The sequence below is a fragment of the Coptis chinensis genome, chromosome 7, assembly GCF_015680905.1.
Source record: "Coptis chinensis isolate HL-2020 chromosome 7, ASM1568090v1, whole genome shotgun sequence".
NCBI classification, from domain to species: domain Eukaryota; kingdom Viridiplantae; phylum Streptophyta; class Magnoliopsida; order Ranunculales; family Ranunculaceae; genus Coptis; species Coptis chinensis.
Window position 1 is genome coordinate 6,752,363 of NC_141462.1, and position 21,046 is coordinate 6,773,408.

General features: G+C 38.6%; 1 long non-coding RNA gene and 1 pseudogene across 1 annotated transcript; one reads left to right on the forward strand and one right to left on the reverse strand.

Annotated features, from left to right (window-relative positions):
- Positions 1-4,584: 4,584 nt before the first annotated feature.
- Positions 4,585-6,345, reverse strand: LOC147485632 (uncharacterized). Its single transcript, XR_015202222.1, has 2 exons — positions 6,316-6,345; positions 4,585-4,966 (listed from the first exon to the last, which is right to left on the reverse strand). It is a non-coding gene; the product is annotated as an uncharacterized LOC147485632 (long non-coding RNA).
- An 11,671-nt stretch (positions 6,346-18,016) lies between these two features.
- LOC147485633 (xylan glycosyltransferase MUCI21 pseudogene) lies at positions 18,017-19,988 on the forward strand (annotated as a pseudogene).
- The last annotated feature ends 1,058 nt before the right edge of the window (positions 19,989-21,046 follow it).

A 21,046-nucleotide genomic window follows, 5' to 3' on the forward strand; every position in this document is an offset into this window, starting at 1 on the left:
TGTGTTAATACTAATATTCATACATAGCGCCTGAAGTATGGCAGTCACAATCTGTATATATCACCCCAAAACTTGCTATGCCAGAATGTCATTTGATGACCCTGTTTACATTGATTGGTCAGGTAGTTCCCATTTAATCTCCTTGACCCTGACTTCAGCACCATGTCCAACAACCCCCACTTCTTAATGTCATAGTGTCAACTACAATGTTAAACATACAACCCTTGAGAGCTAGCAAAAAAATTACATATTCACTTGCTTTTTTTGAATTCCTTTTTGCTCCTTCTAAAAAAATAAATAAATAATCCTTTCTGCAGAAAACTTGCCTCTAGTTTCTTGCCTTCTAACACTGTTTGATTTCTGCATTTCGAAGTGATACCATTCTAGAAATAATTGTAACTACCTAAAGATGTTTCATGTTTGTGTTATCCCCCTCACAATGTATTAGTGCCTCTTCTTTCATGTTCATGCATAAAGTCGGTCCTGTAGCCAAAGATCTTTACAACCCATTTCTACAACCAACAGCCACCTCGAGATGAATATATTTATTATCAACCACCTTTTCATGCTTTTAAGATCAATGCCGCGACGACGCCTTTTATGTGTTTGAATGTAATCAAATACTACTTTGAATCGGTCAGCAAATATCACGTCTCAATATGAATGATAAGAGATTAAAAAAAAGGGGGGGGGATTTGATAGTTAGGTAAGACTTAATAGGCTTCTAAAGAATAAATGAAAACATGAAACTACAAAAGGCAATTTCCTTGATACATCGCGACCTTGTATATCGAAAAGTTCAAACACCAAAAGCACAAAGAAAAAACAATAGTTCAATTAAGAAGACACTTTCGACTACTAATAGAGTTTAATTATCTATCACCGCTAGAATTCAAAGGTTGTAATCATTAAGACATGCTTCGTGAGGTTGAAAGCCTCAAAATCCAATTTGATTAGAAACTATTCCCTGAAAAGAAATCTTCGTGTCGTATTTCATATAAATGAGTACATCTAATAGTGACACACATTTGCAGTAAACAAATCTATCCTTGGCAAACTCTTCACATAATATATAAAGGAAAAAAAAATAGAAGTGAGGGAGATTTAGCATAGCCTAGGAACACAATCATTGCTTAGTTGATGTCGTCAATTTGGTGATATCCCAACCAAGGCATGAGATGACATTCTAAAGTTAAAAGCTAGATGATGTCATTGCCATATCAGGAAATGGTTTTCAAAGAGGTTTTATACTTTTATGTCAGTCTATTAAACTCAAAAAGTTTATAACCTTACTGGAGCTCAAACTGACATTGACAATAGTAGCCATTCTCTATGAATTTCCAACAACAACCATTTTAAAAAGTTCCACTGAAAAATTCAATATCTTGCTGAAAGTTTAGCCACCCATTCTCTAACCATAATCGACAATAAGATATTGCAGCTCGCCATGTTAAGCCAATAATATATACAATGCTTATATTACAACCCAAAATAGTAAATAAAAATATTACAATCCCTTATTCTTATCATACTTAAGGCACTTAATAACACCAACATTTGTTTAATTAATGTGTATAACCAACAAAATTTCAAGATTTACATACCATCCAATATCCAAAAGGGACACAACCACATTCCAATAATAGCTTAAATTCTCATCCATATGATATTTCAAATATAGAATTAATAGAAAAAATAAATTCATGATTGATAAATGAGGGGTTTCAAAGTCGTACCTGAAACTTGATGCTTAAATTGATAACTTTGTACCTTTGAAATTTATAAGAACCCCAATACTCACCAATCATCTCGATGCAAGAAACAATAGCTATTATAGAATACTTACGTAAAGAAATTATCTAACAATAATCAAAATAGAAAAGAATCCCTAACATGGTTTTGTCCGTGAAAAGATAGAAAACCCAAAACAAAATTATTAAATATATAAATCAAATGACGCTTATCACACAAAGGCAGTGCCATGCCAATGGAAGGCGGAAACACCGACGGACTTGGATAGCACCAAAGACCACCAAAAATCCATTAAAAAGGGGAAACAATATTAAATCTACATAATAATGCTAGAAAATAGAAAATAATTCCTAACATGGTTTTGTCCGCGGAAAAGATAGAACACCCAAAACAAAAATTATTAAATATATAAATCAAATGACGCTTATCAAAGCAAAGTGCCATGCCAATCGAAGGCAAAAACACCTAATTTAACTTGGACAGCACCAAAGACCACCAAAAATCCATTAAAAGGGGGAAACAATATTAAATATACATAATAATGCTAGAAAAATCTAATGGAATATGAAACTGCTTGATCCAAAAGTAAGATTCCACTATGAATAACAAAAAAAAAAACTATTTTAAATTGAAAAACTATATATACCATAACACTCCTGAAATTGTCGGATTCTCAAATGCAAAGAATAAGCCTTTTTTCTTATCATTCAAAGAAAAAGCTCTTCACAGGAATACCATCCGTTTAAATAACATAACATCAAAAAAACCTCTTGAGAAAAAAAAATTGTATTAGAAACTATAATACCAACCGTCTAATTCAGTTCAATGTTTGATCACACATAATTTCTTATTAATCATATAAGATTTTCAATGTAATGGAAATGTAAGAGAGCTTATATAACATGTAGGTAACTGAATCTTCTCGAACCAATTGGCAACGATGCAAATCCAAAGAAAGAATTGTCCGTGAAGCAACCCGAGGAGGGAGAAAATATATCATGAGGGAGTATTCTTATGGAGTATTTAAGAGATTAGTAACCTATACAATATTCTTAGAACCCTAAATGAAAAGCGGAAGACATACCTGGAAGAAGATGGAGTCTTCCTTGCAATTTCTAAAAAAATGAAGTATTCAGAAATTGAGTAATTCATAGTTCATAGTTGTTACAAATTTCATTAAGGAGAGAGAGAGAGAGAGAGAGAGAGAGAGAGAGAGAGAGAGAGAGAGAGAGAGAGAGAGAGAGAGAGAGAGAGAGAGAGAGAGAGAGAGAGAGTTGTTAATGGTGAAATTGGGATTTAGGATATTATCGGAAAAAAAAATGGGATTTGGGAGAGAGGAGTTGTGGGAAGTGAAAAACGTTTCTTTCCTTTCAATTGTGAATTAAGGATGTTTTAGAAGGTTTAATACTTTAAACCAGACATACTACTTATTAATCTTCACTACTAACAGTTAGCACTTAGCATGACTCTAGGATGAATGGTCCTTTCATTTCTAAACTTATCCAAATCCCAAGCCCACATAAACATAAACTTGAGAAAAAAACTTTGAGGTTTCAAAACGTCATAAATGTTTACACATTTTTTTGCACAAAGAAAAAAAAACGCCTCATAATAATAATAATAAAATGTAATTGTCTCAAATGAAACCTCTCAAATCATTAAGTGTGAAAATAAAGAAACCATTTAATCTATAACATTTAATTCATTCAAAACGATCCCAACCGCACATGCGTCCCCTATATTAATTCCTATTTTAAATAGTTGAACTTTAAAAGTGGGCTTAATCCCTAAGACTCTCCATGACCAAACAAACCCAAATTGTTAGAATTATTATAAAGCAATATGATGCATGTAGAAAATTTAATACAACTCTTTAAACCCGTGTATGGGTGGCAGGTTGCATCATGGACCGCAAGGGTCAATCCTGGGCTGGAATCTCCAAATGTCGCCGGTAATTCCTATTAGATCGCTTATAACGATTGACCTCCACTTGTTTTCCGGATCCAAGAAGACAACAACACCGCAGCCCGTGAACAATTATCTCCCTTTTAACCTTCATATTCCCGTTGCTTAAGGCTCTGAGGAGAAACTATTGGTTGTGCAAGGCGAAAAGTTTTTTGAGCCTAAGCACCTTTGAGGAGTTGGTATCAATATAGGAAAGCCCAATGAGCAAATTAGCGCTAGCAGACGATGTGGGACTATAAATTTTTCGGTTTCATTTTCATTAATAAAACCCCTCGAACGTCCATATAAGACTCTCTCTCTTATTCCACCTCACTTCCTTTTCACCTTCTAGAATCCATAGAACACCAAACACTCTCCCTCTCCATTTTGATCGATCATCATCTTCTTCATCATGATCTCAGGTACGTTTTATTTTGGTCATTTCTTAGGTTTTCTTTGGTTGTCTCCCCATCCGACCGATTCTTATTTGTAGTCCACATTAAGCGCCTTTCTTTAGTTGCAACAATATGCAATTGTGATTAATATGGATTACAATTTGTAAATGACAGAAGGCGAGCATCTATCTTAATGCTTATACTGGATGTTTGCTTATAGTGTGGTTTACTTTTCCCTCCTGTCACAACCCGAATTTCTAAACAATTACAAAGTAAATATTTGAAATATAAATATCTCAAACATCACTATGTTCAATTGTCTAAAAACTCAGGCTATGACAGGGTGGATACATGTCACGCCCCGAGACCCAACACACATCCCGAGGACGTGGAATGAATCTCGAGGCAGACACCTATCACGATTCTACCGAAATTTCGGCAGAGTTTCCTTTGTTTGATCGACGTTCGTAAACCCTAAAAACCTGTCATAACCTGTCATAAACCCTGGACATCTTATAATTCCCTTCCAACAACCATACATACATCCAACAACCATATATACTACACTTAACTCTAACTACTACAGGGATATGACGATATAACTACAAAACAAGGAGAACCGTTGCCAAATACGATTATTACATCAAAATGACCTAGCTCTCTATATATACAACAAAAGAAACTAGTCTCTTTCTATACAACCAAAGGAAAAGAGCTAGGCTCATTATATACAGCAAAAGAATAACCTAGGTCATCTCTATACAGTCCAAAATATAACCTTGACTCTGCCTCTCGTCAAGCATAGGGAAATCCTCCCAAATCACCATACCCGTCATCACTAGGGTTAGGGAAACCCTCCTCCGCAACTGGCTCGTCTGAAATGTTAAGTAGGATGAGCAAACAACTATGCCCAGTAGAAACGCACATAACCAATAATAGTTTACTTATAGAAAACATTTAAAACATGCAGGGTTTCTATAATAGTATTCAAATATTGTGACTAGGTATATATACATCACTAACTAGCAGAAATCCTCTTGACATGCTTCATTGATATATAAAATAGAGTTTTCACAATCATCATACAACTATCAGGGCGCTGATCCTATTAGAATGGTGAGGGTACGGTACGGTACTTCAAATCCAGCAATCTCGGTTCAAGATTCTTCCCGGTGTGAACCATGCACCGTTGTTTTTCCCGATTTTACCGGTGAGGAGATGAAATGCCGTTGTTGTGTTCGTCACACACAAAATCCCCAAAGCTTTTAGGGCTCGTGGTGGGCCTGAGGACCACGACCCCATACGGGCCGTCACCTAACTTACGGTGGTCAACCGTTCGACGACCGCAGACCTTTCGGGATCGACACACATCCAGAGTGGACTAAACTCTCACTCAAGGCCTAAACCTCATCGAGGTAGCATGTAACCCACACAAGCTAATCACCATGGCGTGACACGCAAGCAATGGTTATCTAGAAAAGTAGAAAAGGAATTCCGGACTACATCCGGTGATGCATCCCTTTAAAGGTGGCCCACCACCGAAAAGGTGTACACCACAGGTTTGAATCCTAGAGCTTAAATAATCTCTGAAACGCGAAACAGGTTCCTTCTTTATAGAATTCCACAGTTCCTTTCTAAATCTCCTCGTGATAAACATAGTAATATCTATATATATATACTCGTGATTACCGATTATTTTCAAATACTCTAGTTACATATCTAGTTTTTCTTTTTAAAACGTTGATTATATAGGTGTGAGTTCCGGATTTTTAAATCGAAAGGTAACAACCTATGACTCCTAAACGGGCGATCATAGTAAATAACAACCGATGATTCTAAACGGCTTAATCATCGTAAATAATTCTGACCATCCGGGACCAATCCAGAACTTCGCACCTAGTTACAAACAACCGGGTAATCCTTACCCGCATTACAAAATCCATCTCTCTGTCTCCTTACTGAGACAAGAGACGCGAACCTTTCCCCAAAACCAGTTTTTCACTTTTAACCAGAAAACAATCCCTAAGCTACCCGATTTTACAGAAAACCATTTCACGCTAAAAGCTATCCATATACTTAATTCATATCGAGGAAAACTACAATGCAAAAACATGAATATCATATATACATGCATGGTTGATACGCAAACTATTTCTTAACATTTTAAACAACTCAAATCATGCATGAAAATAAGCAGACTATATATTGGTATGTAGGTTCCTACCTTAGCAAGCTCCGTTCTCCTCAAGCCCACTTTAATGTAATCAAGCTCGCTTAATCTGAATCCCCTCAGATTTACTCCTACACATCATATATATATCGTCGATCATTAGAAATTATCGAACGAAACGAATTCTTATATAACGTAAGTCCAGAAGAATCTCGACACTACTTAATTTGGTTTCGGTATTTATTTTTTATCTAACATACGTTATCAGAGCTGGGGCCATTTCGGCATTTGTTATTCGACGATCTCTACGGCTATTTCGGCCATTGCAGGCCCTCATATCGACGCCAATCCTATTCCATCCTACTTTCCAGTCTCAAATTTCAACTACAACCAATCCTAATGCTTCTTCGATTCATATTAACTCTAACAATAATATCGGGTGTTCTTTATCCCTCACTCATTAGTCATTCAAGTCTTAAACAGTTATAAATCAACATGAATTGCTCGAAATTGGATTGAATAATCAAATTCTTACCAAGTCAGCCACAAAATCACTCCTAGCTTGCTGCTCCACCAAATCGCAGCTCTCCTTCTCCAAACCGAAGCACTTCTTTAAAACACCACACCACCGTTCAATATTTTCGCAGAATACATCAATTCCATTGCAATGAGTTTAAACTATCGATTGAAGCAAATTAAACTCCTGGCGGGGGCGGTATGACGAGAAATCCAAGAATTTTCGGCTACACCACTGTTTCACTCCACTCCAGCTCGTCCACTCATCTGACCTTCAACACCCCTAATACACTCAATTAAAATCGAGATATCGATTCCATCAACAATTTAAATCAAATCAGCACCTATATATTTTAAATCGCGACTCACCTCTTTTCACGATTCGATTTAAATTCCAAGAGTTCTTGCATCTCCACACTTTCAATTCACGATTTCTAAGGTTTGGATGTTTAAATTGTTGGTTTGAATCACTGAATTTGGGGAAGAATGGAGTTTCTCTCTCCTAGGGTTTTAAAAGGTGCGAATTGAGGAAGATGAAGTGCGATTTTTTTCTGTTTCGCGATTTTGGTTTCAATTTGGGCCGATATATTTGGGCCCAAGCCCAATATATCCTAATTAGCCTTAATGTCCTACTTAGACTCCTAACCACTAACGAAATTGACGTCGCGTCGTAATTATTTTTCCGGCTCATCCCGCTAAATCTAATCTCCTATATTCTATCTCACCGCAGGCTATAACAACAACCCACTCAAGCGTGTAAGCATTCGTTAACTCGCGTGCACGACGGCGAAAAGTTTAATCGACATTTTGTCAAATTTTTCGCCTATGGTCGCTTACCTAACGTGACTTATGAGTCGGAGTTAAGTTTTCTTAAGTTACGCACGTTTGAAAAATAAACCCGACAACCAATTTACATAACCGACCCTAGAGTTGATATGAAATTTACAAAATTACCCTTAATAATATTTCAGGCCTTTACATCCTACCCTCCTTAAAAGAAAATTTCGTCCTCGAAATTAAATCATACCTTAGTCCTCGAACAATTCTGGATATTGTTGCCTCATCTCGGCTTCTTTCTCCCATGTTTGCTTTCCACGCGTTGTGATTTCTCCATAAGACCTTTACCAATGGAATGACCTTGGACCTCAATCTCTTCTCTCTGCATCTAGGATCTGAACCGCATACGGATAGGTAATGTCTTCTTCCAACTCCAACGCGATTCCAAATCGACAACATGTAGTGGATCCGCTCATACTTATGCGAGCATCGAGATATGGAACACGTTATGGACACGTGATAGCCTTTTCGGTAGCTCGAGCTTATAAGCTAGCTCGAGATCTTCCGAATAATCAGGAATGGTCCCACATATCTAGGTGCAAGTTTCCTTTCATCCCGAACCTCACTGAATACCCCTTCTTCGGAGATACTTTCAAGAATACCCTGTCACCTTCATAAAATTCCAAAGGGCGTCTTCACTATCTGCAGATAGCTTTTTCGACGACTCACCGGGCTGTGAGCAACCGATTCCGTATCACTCTAATCTTCTCGGTGGTGTCACTAACCATCTCTGGCCCCAACATAATACTATCTCCGGTTTCAGTCCAACAGAGAGGTGTTCTGCAAGGTCTGCCATACAACGCTTCAAACGGAGCCATACCAATACTAGATTGGTAACTGTTATTGTAGGCAAACTCAGCCAATGCCAAATGAGTCTTCCAACTACCCCCAAAATCAAGCACGCAAGCCCGAAGCATATCTTCGATGATTTGGATGACTCTTTCCGATTGCCCATCGGTCTGCGGATGAAATGCTGTACTGAATTTCAGTTTGGTCCCCAATTCCCTTTGAAGACTTCTCCAAAATGAACCGGTAAATTGAGTACCTCTATCTGAAATTATAGAGAGTGGTGCCCCATGCAACCTCAGTACATCTGACATGTAGATCCTACTTAGCTTTTCAGCAGAGTAAGTAGTCTTAACATTGTATAAAATGGGCGGGGACTTGGTTAGTCTATCAACAATGACCCATATAGAATCCATTCCCTCACTGGTCCTCGGTAACCCGGATACAAAATCCATAGTTATATTCTCCCACTTCCATTCCGGAATCTCCAGAGGTTTAAGAAGACCAGGTGGTCTATGGTGTTCAGCTTTCACCTGTTGGCATGTGGCACATTTCTTCACATATTCGCAGAATGTGTCGCTTCATGCCCGCCACCAAAGCCTGACGACGCAGATCTCTGTACATTTTGGTACCACCAGGATGAATGGTATACTTCGATCTATGTGCCTCCTTCAAGATACTATTCCGCAAAGAGTGATCAAAAGGCACCCAAATTCTTCCTCTGAATCTGATGCTTCCATCTCCGGATTTTTCCCAATCAACATCCTCAGCATTATCCACATATCCTCGGTACCTAGGTCCATCCCTCGATGTATTCTGAGCATCCACAATCTCCTGAACCAAGGTGTTTTCTGCCGTCACACGTCATCCGTGCTAAATAACAAAGACGCCGAGGATCTCCACTTCCATTTCCCGTGATCTCGAAACCATAAGAAGCAGCAGACTCCAGCAATTGCCACTCCTTCATCATCATCTGAGCACAGACATGTTCTCGCTTCCTACTCAATGCATCGGCAACTACATTTGCTTTACCCGGATGGTATTGCAATGTGAATGTATAGTCCTCCATGTACTCAACCCATCTCCTCTGCCTCATATTCAAATCTTTTCTCGAGAACAAGTACTTGAGACTCTTGTGATCCGAGAATATCTCAAACTTCTCACCATACACATAATGCCTCCATATCTTTAGAGCATGAATGATCGCCGCTAACTCCAAGTCATGAGTAGGATAATTCTTCTCATGGGCATTCAATTGCCTAGAATACGCAGCTATCACTTGGCCTTCTTGCATTAAGACACATCCTAATCCGTGTTAGAGGCATCAAGATAAATCACATAGCTCTTTCTCCGGATGGAATAGTCAAGATCATATTTATTATCAATCGCGTCTTTTAGCTCTTGGAAAGCTTTCGTGATGCCTCCGTCCATTCAAACTTCACATCCTTCAGGTCAATCTAGTTAAGGACGACGCTATGCTAGAGAATCCTTCTACAAAACGGACGGTAATAACCTCCGCCAATCCTAAGAAACTTCTCGACTTCCGCCGACGCGCCGGTCTCGACCAATTATTCCCCGCTTCTATCTTTGAACGATCAACTTTGATTCCATTCTCCGATACAACATGCCCTAAGAACCTCATTTCATTCAACTTAACTCACACTTGGCGAACTTGGCATAAAGCCGATGATCAACTAATGTTTGGAAAACAATCCTCAAGTGTTCCTTGTGTTCAAATTTCTAGTCTTGGAATAAATCAAGATGTCATCTATGAATACAATAACAAATTGATCTAGGTATTTCCACATCACTCGGTGCATGAGATCCATAAATGCAGCCGGAGCATTGGTCAATCCAAATGGTAACACCAAAAACTCAAAATGCCCTAGCCGGTGCGGAAAGTCGCCTCTCAGATATCTTCTTCCCGAATTCTCATCTGATGGTAGCCTGTTCTGAGATCTATCTTCGAGAAATACTTGGCACCCCTTAACTGATCAAATAGGTCATTGATCCTAGGCAACGGATATTTGTTCTTGATAGTCACATTATTCGACTTCCGATAATCCCACACATAGTAAATGACCCATCCTTCTTCTTCACAAATAACTTTGGTGCTCCCAAGGTGACTGGCTTTCCCTTATAAACCCCAATCTTTTCAATTCATCTAATTGGGACTTGAGTTCTCTCATTTCGAGAGGAGCCATTCGATAAGGAATCATCGAAATAGGCGACGTTCCCGGCATTAGATCTATTACAAAATCTATCTCACGCCAGGGAGGCAATCCCGGCAATGCATCTGGGAACACTGCTGCAAACTCACTAACTACAGGAACAAGCTCGGAAGATTCGAACTTCGGCCCTTGGAGACTAAGACCAGCTAACAATCCGTATCTATCATACTTGAAATCAGACTTGGCCTTCACCACTCGAGATACCGTATTTCTAATCCCCTCAAACACAACCTCAGGCTGTCCCGGTACTCTAAGCGTCACTGTTTTGGCAAAACAATCTACATGGGCATGATACTTCCCTAACAAATCCATCCCTACGATGACATCGAAATCTTTTAGGTCCATCACCGTTAGATCGACTATCATCTCCCTATCACCTATCTTTATCACACAATGGTGACAAACTTCAAAGAACATAGTTTTCTTTAGAGGAGTAGATAGAATAAGCTTCCTCCCGGTATTAACTACATCCAAACCAAGAATCTCCACCATATTTTTAGCAATGAATGAATGAGTAGCACCCGTATCAAACAAAACATGCACCTTATGAGTAAACAAACATATCATACCTTCCACCACTTGATCGGTAGCACTGATATCTGCCCCATAGCATTATATACCGCGGGCTTCCTCTTGTGATCACGGGATCCACAACTTCTTCCTCCGCACTAGATAATACACCTTGGCCTGTGGTCTCTGTTCCACCCCTGAAGTGGACTTGGGACAAAACCGCTTGATATGCCCAGCTTCACCGCAACCATAGCAAACCACACTCTCTCTCCCTGACTGTGTACTCTGGGGTATTACAGATTGCAATCTAGCTCTCTGACCCTGAGGCCTCAAATTCTGCAATCGGTGGTCTTCTGAGTGCGAGAAGGAGCAAAACCCCCTCGGTGGCCTCTGTGATCCACTCATCGGTCTACCGCAAGCTGGTAGACTCTGTGGCCGGGCCTAACCACATTCAAACCCTATATATACCTGGTGCCTCCAGCGTGGTGCCTCTTTGAAAGGCGGCCTATACATCGTTGCTGCCACCAACCATTTGCCTTGGTAGACTGTCTCTTTCCCGTGTATCCCCTTACCTCGGGCCAGGCCAAACGCTGTCTTACCCCTCCAACCTCTTGCCCTCGTAGCAATAACTGATCATCAACTCTTTCAATGCCTTTGAGCTCTTCTCACAGCCTCAAGATAAGTATCGATCTGAAGGACCGACACCGCTCTGCATATACGGTTTCAGCCCAATGAACTTCCTCGCCTTAGCTTTTTTCGTGGAAATCCACTCCTTCCCATATCGTGAAAGAAAGCGTTGAATTTCTCTTCACTCGCCCCACTGTCATGTTTCCTTTGTTCTAACTTGAGGAATTCCATTCGGCTTCTTATCTCTCGCCTCGGTGACATACCTCAAAAAGGAAGAGTTCCTCAAACTTAGCCCAACTCATAGGAAACGTCTCCACATCCTTAACAGCGATCCACGGTGTTTGGCTTCACCTCTAAGCATGAAGGCAGCCAAAGTGACCCGTTCCACATCGACACATCATAGAGTCTAGCATACTTTCGACATATCTAGCAACCGGTCTTCGGCTACTTTAACCTCGAAGACCCACAAAAATTGGTGGGCGTGTAGCGATGAAATTTGGTAAAACGAATTGACTTTTTTGCATGGTGGCCTGAACTCCTCAACTCTCACTGTGGTCGGGGATGCTACCTCTCGTGCTACACCAGGTGGAATAACAGTTGAGCGGATGTCAGAAGAGGTTGGGGCTCGTTCCGACTAGCCCTCAAACTTTCGATCTCAGCTCTCATCTCATTTTGTGCTTGAGCCATTTGATTCATCATAGAGAGGAGCCTATCCATTCGGTCCTCCCGACCACGATCCGTAGCATCATCACCACTAGTACTTTCGGATCCATGGTGACTATTCCCGCACATACACAAAAGAGCCCTTCGGTGTATGATACATTAGAGAGAATTTCTCAAAATTATGCAAGAGCATAGGCATGCTATTGAATTCATATGCATAGAATGGCGTGAGTAGAATTTCAAGAGATGAGCGCAGTCAGAAGGTAAAGGCTAGGCAAAGTCGCGCACCTCGAAATGAAAATTCACTCCGACCTAATGGTGTCCGATTCGTCAAATTCCCATGCGTGTCCACACTCGACATTGCTAAACTAATATTAACGCTTAACGTATTAACTAGGGGTATGGTATCTAGAGTTTATCGGGTTCGATGAAACTTTAGAAACGCTGTCGCGACCGAAGTCCCCCACCACAGGGCTCGTGACGGATCTAATAGTGGACGCCTCGCGTTTCGCCACACGCCCGAGACCCAACACCACATCAGGGACGTGGAATGAATCTCGAGGCGCACACCTATCACGATTCTACCAAAATTTCGGTTTTCCTTTGTTTGATCGACGTTCAGTAAACCCTAAAACTGGGTCATAACCTGGCCATAAACCCCGACATCTTATAATTCCCTTCCAACAACCATACATACATCCAACAACCTATATATACTACACTTAACTCTAACTACTACAGGATATGACGATATAACTACAATTTGTGCTTTATATGTTCCGGCGTCTCGGCTTGCGGACTTTCTCCATGAAGGCATGTAGTTAGTAGTAGACTATTTTTCAAGAGGGTTTTGTCCAAGCCGGGTATGTGTGATATCCATAGTCCAGCAAGAAGTGTTAGCAGAGCTATTATTGTATTTTCCTATATTACCTCTGTAATTACTTTATTACCATTTCTAGGGTTTCTATTATTGTCACACCCCGAATTTCTAAACAATTACAAAGTGAATATTTGAAATATAAATATCTCAAACATCACTATGTTTAATTGTTTAAAAACCCAAGCTATGACGAGGTGGATACAACACATGCCAAAACCGAAAACCCACATCATAAAGAATCAACTTAACAACAATAATCTCCAAAATTTCTCAACCATCACTTTATTAAAAGACTATCTTCCATCCAAAAATCATCAAAATAAAACTCTAAGAATAAAAGGTCTTCAACATCGTATTCTCATGTCATGCTGAATATGAAACTACGTTATTACATACTTTCAAAAAGATCAGACCTAATAAAAGAACTAACAGACTGCTCCAGAAAAGAATCCAAATCAAATGTCGTGGTTCCACTGCCTTCCACCTATGTTCCCAAGAACACACCCACGTTGCCAAAACAAAGCAAACATGGGTCAGCAAAATTGAATTTGCTGGTATGAGTAGACTAACAACATAAAAACAATTACATACTTTAATTATCCAAGCCACACTTTATATGTACCCATAACTTAATCATTCTCAGCTTGGAAGACAGGTAGTTCCGTCATTTCAACCGGCATAGTTTCTTCCCAAGCAAGACTTTCATTCTATTAACTCATTATAATAACTCATCTTTCACTACAAAAAGAATGACTTTACCCGACTGACTATGGCTATCGCGAAAGGTATTACTCGACAGACCAAAACTACCGCAAGACCGTCGGAAAATGCTCGGTCGGCATAGGCTTCCGACGGTTAAAATCAGTCAGAATAGGCCGTCGGCGTTGATGATCTTTGTCGACAGACATTCCTACAACTTTGGACCGTCGGATATTCCTGCTGTCTTTGACCGTCGGGTATACATGTGACAGTTTATGTCCGTCGGAAATTAGGTTTAGACGGTCGGATATTCCTACTGTCTTTGACCGTCGGGTATACCTGCGACAGTTTATGTCCGTCGAAAATTAGTTTTTTTTAAAAAAATATATATATATATATATTGGGATTTTAATAAAAGATCCCAACATCACATTATTTTTCAGACCAACATCACAATTATTACAAAAGAGCTACACTTAGTATCTAGCACAAGTAGAAAGGAAGTGTAACAACAATGATTCGATGAAATTATAACACCATCTTTCCATACTGTTGTAATGCCCAAGTCTACAAGGATGTCAAGCTCTTTACATAAAACAAAACAGAGTCTTCTAACACTTTTTAACTTCCCAAGCCAAACCCTGACAAAAACCAAGTAGATTTTAACTTTCTACCATTGTTTCGATCCAAGATGTGGTTTCCCTTTTACTTCAGTTTCCTACCAACCAAAAAAAATGTCAAAGGGAAATTCTTTACTCAAATTACAATTACATTCAATCACTTGAACCCCACATGATAAAAGAACATTAAGGAAAAGGCATAAACTACTATTAATCATAGTCGTGGATAGCTCAAACATTTTTATCAGACTTCTGTAATCTTAATCTCAAAATGATTCCAGGTAGTCTGGGCATGAACATGCTAATTCTTATTTTATAAACAACCTACTAAACAATTAAACATCAGCATGGATTGCTAGGCACTCATGTTCTTAATAGCTTTTGTTGCCAATTTGATTCCAATGATACAACCAACCCATGATATAGATTGAAATATTCCTAAGTTGTGAACCCCAGCCATCAATTGCGGTGGGGAGGAATAACTTTGTAAACCTTAGAGGATGATACCCTATAACAGAGAAGGCATGCATATATTGAAATATTCCTAAGTTGTGAACCCCAGCCATCAATTGCGGTGGGGAGGAATAACTTTGTAAACCTTAGAGGATGATACCCTATAACAGAGAAGACATGTATAGAAATCCTCTTTTACATGCATGTTACTAAAAAAAACTCCATATTGGGGACAAACCAACTAAGGAAACTAAGGAAAAAGAAAAAGTGGATATAATTTGTTCATAGGTCTAACAATGAATTTCAAGCAATTACCTGGAAGCACCACATCCAGCAGCTATTGTATCCAAAGGATTTTTAACGAGGAGCTTCACATTCAAGACTTTTTGGATTATAATGCAATTATTTTTTGCAAGTCTCAAAAAAGATATACATTTTGTTAAGTCATCAATTCATTAAACCCTAACCCATAGACACTACACCATAACATGACAGCCTTTTTGTGTCGCCTAAATTCCGAGAGTAAAAACTAAACAATTAAAAATTGTAGAAAAAAAGTAATGGTTTACAATTAAAGGTCATTATATTTGTCCACTATGGAAGCTGTAAAACCAGCATGAAAAAATTGCAAGTAAAGGTCCTAAGGTCCATCCAATTTTAGAACTACTAGTGTAGTGCACATCTTTCTTTTACATCATCACCTAATTATTTTTTATGAACAACAAGGGAGTACTAGAATACAATGAACTATATAAACTCATTAACAGTTATTAAAAGTTCATCCACTCGTGAAGTACATGCAAGCTTCAATGATTTTAAAAAATAATAATAATGAAAAGAGTCTCAAATCAGCCAAACTAAAAAGTTTTAAAGTTGAAGTCCAAGTTCAAAAAGTGTCATGGCAATTAATTGTTTAACCATTAATGAAAAAAATCACTTACTAAGAAATAAAAACACCAAACTTCATACCTGCATTTCCGTACCGAATCCTCAAAGTTGTTTCAATCATGCAAGCCTTTTGCAATCCGCCACCAAAGCATTTCTTCTCGCACAATGCATCACTCCTAAAAGAGAAAAACAGAAACAAACATTATGAATAAGTGAGTGATCAATCAAGGACCCCCAACATAATAAAAGTTTGTTTTAAGTCCCTTGAACTAATACTAACAATATTAGAAGTTCAATTTCTTGTATGTCAACAACTACACATCAAAATGCAAATTCAATTCTGCACAATAAATCACGTCATGCATTACTTGTATGGAGCTTAGTGATTCTAGTAGGTAACACAATCTTTACTTAAAGTTTATGAATCACCGGACTCACCCTTCCACCAAAAAGATATTTCTCTTTGAGGAAGGGCGAGAGAGAAGCCAACAACTGCAAAAAAAAAAAGAGAGATGACAAAAATAAGCCCTTACACCCTGCACCTACACCAAGAACATAATTGAATATTTAAATCAAATGTTATTAGGACCATGCTTCCAAATAGAACAGTTATTGAGCATATTGAGGAACCGAACCAAGGTGCATCTATAAAATAAAATATGTATCTATTAACAGAACAAAAAGGGATAATACCTTTGAGCCAATCTTCTTGTCTAGGAGGTTATTCCAGGTGCATTCAGCACCTCCTAAAAGCACCGATCCACAACAGCCTCCCTCCAAATTCGTAAAGTCACACCCCAAATTTTGTTTACCCAGAAGTCTTACTATAATCCGTAAGTTCTTTTCATTTATAGTCACGTGTTGAATAGTTTCTAATTGAATTTATAGTAATCAAATTGATACATTTGTATTTGCTCTTACTTGGTTAATTTGATTCGTTTAAATTATGTAGGTTTTGCAAGTTTGAGTGTATTTACATTTTGTCAGTATTGCGTTGAAGAACTGTTTGAACACCTTAGTTAGTGATTTTTTTTTTTCTAATTTTTTTTTTGATCTTACAGCAGCTGAATTTATAGTTATGTACAAATCTATTTCAATTCCTATTGAATGGTGACGTCTGTTTATATGGTCTTTAGCTGAACGAAGAAACTTTGATTCTCATATCTTCAAAACTTAGTGATCTTTGCTGATTCTCAGGTATGTTCCTTTTCATTTTTTTCATTTTTCCTTCCCTGCTCTTTCGTCCCCTGACACTCACATAACGGACAAAACTAGCTTGCGTTGTTTTATTTATTTATTTATTTTCATCCATGAACGTGGCGATGGGACCTTGGCCAATCACTATAACATAGTGATCTCTGCTTATTCTCAGGTAAAGTGAAACAGGTAACAATTGATCTTTTATATATAACAACTGTGATTGTTTCCCTATTTCATGGGTTATGTAATTCGGAAGAATGTTTCATGGCTATATATTTTGGAATTTAAATTGAACTCTCTTTTTACTTGGTTCATTGTATAGTCAATTTGGATTTGAGTAACAATCTTATAATAGTATAGAAGGCTATTACATTACAGAAAAGATCACAAATAGTTGATCTAAAGCCTACTCGAATATATTTAGGGTTAGGTTGGTTAGGTTTGCTAGAGGCCGTTTTGATGAAATTCCTATCACCTCTGTGAAGATACTTAAAGGGTCATATTTTAAAAAAAACAATTAATTTGATGGAGCATCTTCATGTGGTTAATTAAGTTAGGGATGTTGGAAAAATTTCAGTTTTGTAGGTTTGCTCGACCTTCTTGTTATTTTTTTAGCTTTTTAAATAATTTAGCAATCGAATACACGTTGTTACCATTGTAGGCGATGCAGGTGACACTTCTTGAGTACTCCATGAACTCGAGCATGTTGTTACTGTACAAACTACAAACAGTCCAACGTTCAGGTTTGGAAAGTTGATATATTTATCTGTTTTTTGTCGTGTATGTTAATAGCCTTCTCCCTATTTATATAATTGTTTGTTCTCAACAGTGGGACTAGGGCAGGAATGGATATTGTTGTCTCCAGCATCCGAGCTTATGTTAGTGCGCTTAAGAAGATATTTGATTTCTCAAGAACATCCAAGGTCTCTCCAGAATGTTCTGAAGTAATTGCTTAGAGATGTGAGGATTCATTGTTTATGCAGACCGAAACAAAATCCTCCATGCAACATCAAGCTTGGCTTCCTAAGACATGTTTATAGGATGGAGTACATTGTCTTTGTCTTTCTAAACCCTTTGTTTTTGTAATAGTTTATATTATATTCTGAATTTTGGTTATACATTGTGAAGTATGAGTATTTATTTTCTGTTTGGTCTTGTAATATTTGTACTTCCTAGAGTGACTTAGATGATTGAGTTGTTTGCTGATGACCATCATTTTCTTTCGCAGTGAGTTTTGCCATTTGTAAACTTGTATAGCGTCAAAAGTTACAAGAGGTCTTCCTTGGGGTTCTAGAGAGTTTTGGCAGTTTATAGCTGGCGGGTACAGTGCTGTTTATGGAGTAAAATAGGATGACGTTATTCCTATTTTCAAGGTCCCGCGGTAGTTGCAAATTCCACTGTTTGTATTATAATAAAAATTCTATTAAGATTGCAATTCGCCAATTGGCATGCACATTAATATTTGCGTCAATGGTACAAATGCAATTGCATCTTATCTGTTTGAAATTGATCACTCAAGTCGCCTCTGCTTATTTTTCTTTTTCTTCCGATAATCAAGTTACCAAGTGATGTTTTGGTGTAAATATGTACATGGAAATATGTGGTTGATTGTTGAAGTTGTCCTCTACTGAATGTTGAAGTTATTTCTTTAGAAAATTCTAGTTTTAGGGCTGTTTATAGAATGTTCATGGGCATGTAGAGGTACTAGGTAGCGTGCACCGAAGGCGTGGCGAGTTGTTCAATGCCGTACTTGCTAACCGTGTGTTCGGGCCAGCTAACACGCATCTCGACTAATCTCGAGGCCCTAATTGGAAATTCGACCGGATACTACCTCACAAGTGGCCTTGGGAGGAATCAAACTAGTGACCATTGGGGAGCAACCACAAGGCCGGACCAGTTGTGCTACCGACATTATAACTTTTCCATACTAATCATGGGCAAGTTCGTATAAGTTATTCTCTACTTTCTTCTTTTTCTCATATCGCGTTTCCCCACCGTTTGATCATCGGTAGGGGATAGTAAAAAAATTACTTCGGCTTTTTAAATTGCGTGGGCACATTATATGAGGAAATGGGAGACCGCATCATGGATACCATTATGGAGTTAGACCTTGTTGTGAAAAAAAAAAAGGTTCTAAGGTTTGCCATCTGTGTGAAGTTAAACACTCTGTTCCGGCTATTGTGTTTTCAACCGGAGGCTATCTTGGCAATGTTTACAATGACTTTAATGATGGGCTTATACCATCGTGTACATCACTTCGAACATATGAAGAAGAATGTGGTGTTTGTAGTACTTTCGAAAGTACCATCAATTGTGGATGAGTAGGTACGGTGATGTCCTATCCCGCCTATCCAATTACCATGTGATCGACTTCCAAGAATGACAAAAGAACACATTGCTTCCACGAGGTAATTGTTGGTCTCAAAATCCATGACGAGCTTGCCATTGATTCTTAAGTTAAGCAAGGAAACAAGAGTATTAATGATTTCCACAACGTTCTAGACAAAGCATATTGGCATAGAATACAAGGATGGATTCCAAAGGAGAAAGAAAAGGCGCCATTGTCTTCATCACCAACATTATCTACACCGGAAGAAGATGAAGAAAACGAGAACTAGCAAAATACAAAGAGAATAAGAAGCCCGAACTGGTCATCTTATCCCGAGGTGGATCAAGAGCAATAATTGATCAACATTTGTTAGTGCATTTAGCGAGAAAATTGGATTCAAAGTGAAGGTGTTGAAGCCGGATAGAACAACTAAAGGCGCCAAGATATATCGGGTTCTCAATTCTCGATGCCATGGTTGGAGTCCGTAGAGAAAAGGCGTTTTTTTTCTCTTTCATGTCTAGAAGCGCACTGCGCCTCCGATGGGCGACCCTCCGGTGTTTTAAGCACCCCAGCGCTACGATGAAGCGACCCAGCTCCAACTAATTTCACCGAAATTCACTGTTTGAAGCTTTTAAAATAGTATAAAAATAGGTTTTTCAGAGAAACCTAATCTAACCAAAAAGAGAAAAGAGAGAGATTGTAAGAGAAATTCTTAGTGAGTTGAGTGTTCATTCTTTGTGAGTGAATTGAGAGCTCTTGTAATCTGTTACTCGACATCTAGTAAAGCTTGGATCTCGCCCGGTGTGGAAGTAGGCAAATTGCCGACCACGATATATCCTTGTCTTGTGGTTGGTTCTCTTTTGCATTATTATCTTTACTTTATATGCTTGTTAAATTGTAAGATTAATGAGAAGCGTTGGGATAGTATTTGGAGGGTGTTGAAGTCTTGTCTAGTGTGAAGGATCGATCTTTGTGTAGGATTGATCCGTTTTGTTGTGGGTAACGTTGTTTCCGCATCATATATTCCACAACAATTGATATCGAGGCGAGGTATCGACCTAGGATTTTGAGTTTTGGTAAAGAACCATAGTGCTTTCGAAATTTATGTAGACAAGGTGTTCGATAAAATTCCTGAGTGAGATTTTTTTTGGGTTATTGTGTGTGACTTAAAAAAGGGGCACCCAAGATGTCAAATGCTAGATTTAAAGTAGAGAAGTTTGATAAAGAAGCAAAAGAAAAGATGGCGAGGGTGATGTCGAATGAGATGACTTCCACAAGCAAGTGGAAGGATAGTTCAAAGAAGCCTTTAAAACATGTATGGTGCTACAATTGCAAAGAAAAGGGGCATTATCTATGTGATTTCTCTAGCCCGAAAAAGAGTAACAAGATGAGTGGTAAGTTTGAGAATGAGGATGTTAGTGAAGCAAGTCTTGCTTCCGGCTTCGATGGGGATGATGTAAGTCTTTCGGTGTCTACACAAGACGACCACATGACCGATACGTGGATTCTTGATTCCGAGTGTTCCTACCACATGTGTCCAAATAGG